Source organism: Schistocerca americana, chromosome 3, assembly GCF_021461395.2.
Source record: "Schistocerca americana isolate TAMUIC-IGC-003095 chromosome 3, iqSchAmer2.1, whole genome shotgun sequence".
NCBI lineage: Eukaryota > Metazoa > Arthropoda > Insecta > Orthoptera > Acrididae > Schistocerca > Schistocerca americana.
The window spans coordinates 824,416,802-824,419,481 of record NC_060121.1 but is presented as its reverse complement, the minus strand read 5'-3'; the positions used below and the strand labels follow the sequence as shown (position 1 = coordinate 824,419,481).

Here is a 2,680-nt window from a genome sequence, read left to right as displayed (position 1 = left end):
GTTGATATTTCTAGGGTTCAAACAAGTTGTAAAACTTTGGACGACTTTGACATATTATCAGTATCTGATTGTATGTTTGTGCAATCCTCATTGGAGTTAGTTTTTCCTTACATAGGGCTATGCTAAGGATTGCGCAAAAACTGGATTAAATGGTGATGGAGTCATAAAGCAATGACTTTGGAGTAGTAACTTATGGCACTAGAGGTAATCATGAGCCAGTGGAAACACTGGAAGGTGTAGAATAACAAGGACAATGAACAAACACTCGCCTCGAGTTCACCAACAGTAATTTACTGTTTCGTCGTCAGATATGAATGCAACTATATGGATCACTAGCACACTTTTCTTTTACAGAGGGTTAAATTTGTTGCAGTAGCTAATGACACCTTGCGGAAGGTGAGAAAAGTAAAGGCCCGTGTGTCTTTGGCGTTATATGGGTTATGTATTCAAGTAAAAGACACCAATTTTGTGCGTCGTATACGACACGCGGTAAGCGAAGAGGTTAAGGAACGTTACCCTTGTCGTTCCTGACATTTCAGAGCTTTCACTGGCCCAGCATGATTATCAAAAGCGTAACATCCTACTCCAGAGGCACTCTATTCCTAATATTCTATCAGCTCCTTGAATTTGTGTGCAACTTTTTGAATCACCCTCTGCAGAACGGTTTAATTGCAGAAAGTACTAAGTCACCATGTGTACAGTGTGACCAGTCATTAATGTACAGCACGAACAGCAGAAGACAGATGAGCAATTAGGCTACTGTTCCGTCTAGAGTGTCGCTGTTTGCAGCGATGCGGTTCAGCATTCTGTGACGTCATCCTGAAAAGCTGTGATAGCCATAAGCAGGCCAGCGAGGTGGCTGCGGGCAGACTGGCCGTTGTGTTTCCGCATACGCTGGCAACAGGTGTCGCTTTGTTCCGTTCAGTGCTCGAGATCGCTCTCCCGTGCCGGTGGCCGAACGCAGTCGAGAGATTGCTGCTTAGTTAAGCAAAACAGCTGGCACGCTGCCAGCAGGGCAAACTGCCTCCGGCTCGTCTAGAACACTGCTCGTTGTAATGTCGACTGTTGCCCTTCCTCTTGGCTACGACTGCAACTTAAACACTCAAAGCAAAGCGACAACCGGAAGCTGGTGATGATACTAAAGTCATTCATTTCAATTCAGTTTCAATATTGTAACACCCTTGCTACATACAGAGAGTATAAGTGTGAATACTTATGTATGTGATGAGTACCTATGTGCTAGTTGTTTTTTCTTTGCATCGAAGAGTCATCCTCAGACATATCACCTAATTTGCAGCATCTTGTATGCCTCTTGGAAACTTCACCACTAAGAGGACTACAGCTGTCAGCATAAGCTAACAGTTTTGCGTTCACGCAGTCACACTTCAACAACAGACCTGCTGCCCACGTGAAAATAAGCATTAACGGCTGTCTGCAATTGACGTAAATACTCCTGTAATGTTTTTCAGTACATTTTCATCAGTCACCATTAAAAATATCTGCACATTATACCTGTTACACCCTCTACTGCAATAATTACCGTGTTTATAATCCCTATTTTATAGAAAGAAAAAGGAATTCCAGGTAGCGTTACATACTACTTTTGCATTGATACCTAAAAATGATGCAAAAAATCCCTCCGGAGGAACATCTGCAACTGATCATTCTAGCAAACTCTGAAAATACAGCTTCGGCTGTAAAGTTTTTCGTTTCTCAACGCTCAGACCACGACTTGTTTCAAGCTGTTTCGTGCCCATTATCAGGTGTGACAATTTTGTGCTGCGTCACAGAGTGCAGCGATAGACCACCAGTGGGCCCAGGCTCTGTGCTTGTGGTCTAAGCACTGAAAAATAAAAGAAAAAAACTTACAACGGAAGCGGTATTTTCAGTCTCTACAAAAAGAACAATGATTTATACTATGTCTTATGTAATTTCAACCTTATATTGCTTTCACATTTAAATAGTAAACCATGTTACCGACTACGTCCTTCAACTCCCTCATGCCCCTCTCCTAGATACTTTTCTTTGCCAAGTGGTGCAATTCGCTGAAAGTTCAAATGAATCCACAGAAAACTCAAACTACCATCTTTGCTGTACCACTCGGTGCTGCCGTTACCCAAAATTCAACCTCACCATGCACAAGCAACGCAAACAGCTCACAGGAAACTACAAACGTCAAAACAAGTTTTGCATCAACACGATTCCGAGAGTTGCGCAAGCGTTACAGAAAATTGGAATTGAAATCAACATAAACATCACTTCTGCTCCTTTTATTGCTCACGAAAATCACAGATCGCAACATGAGATTTTCACTCTGCAGCGGAGTGTGCGCTGATATGAAAGTTCCTGGCAGATTAAAACTGTGTGCTGGACCGAGACTCGAACTCGGGACCTTTGCCTTTCGCGGGCAAGTGCTCTACCAACTGAGCTATCCAAGCACGACACACGACCCGTCCTCACAGCTTTACTTCTGCCAGTACCTCGTCTCCTACCTTCCAAACTTTACAGAAGTTCTCCAGCGAACCATTTGGTAGAGAACTTGCCCGCGAAAGGCAAAGGTCCCGAGTTCGAGTATCGGTCCGGCACACAGTTTTAATCTGCCAGGAAGTTTCACGGATTGCAAGTTTTACTACATACACAGAGACCTTCAGAGGTGGTGCACCAGATTGTTGTGCACACC

The 2,680-nt window shown here is 43.5% G+C and overlaps 1 non-coding gene across 1 annotated transcript; it reads right to left on the bottom strand.

Moving 5' to 3' along the window:
• Nucleotides 1–2,364: 2,364 nt before the first annotated feature.
• Nucleotides 2,365–2,439, bottom strand: Trnas-cga. The gene has a single exon. It is a non-coding gene; the product is annotated as a tRNA-Ser (tRNA).
• Nucleotides 2,440–2,680: the final 241 nt, after the last annotated feature.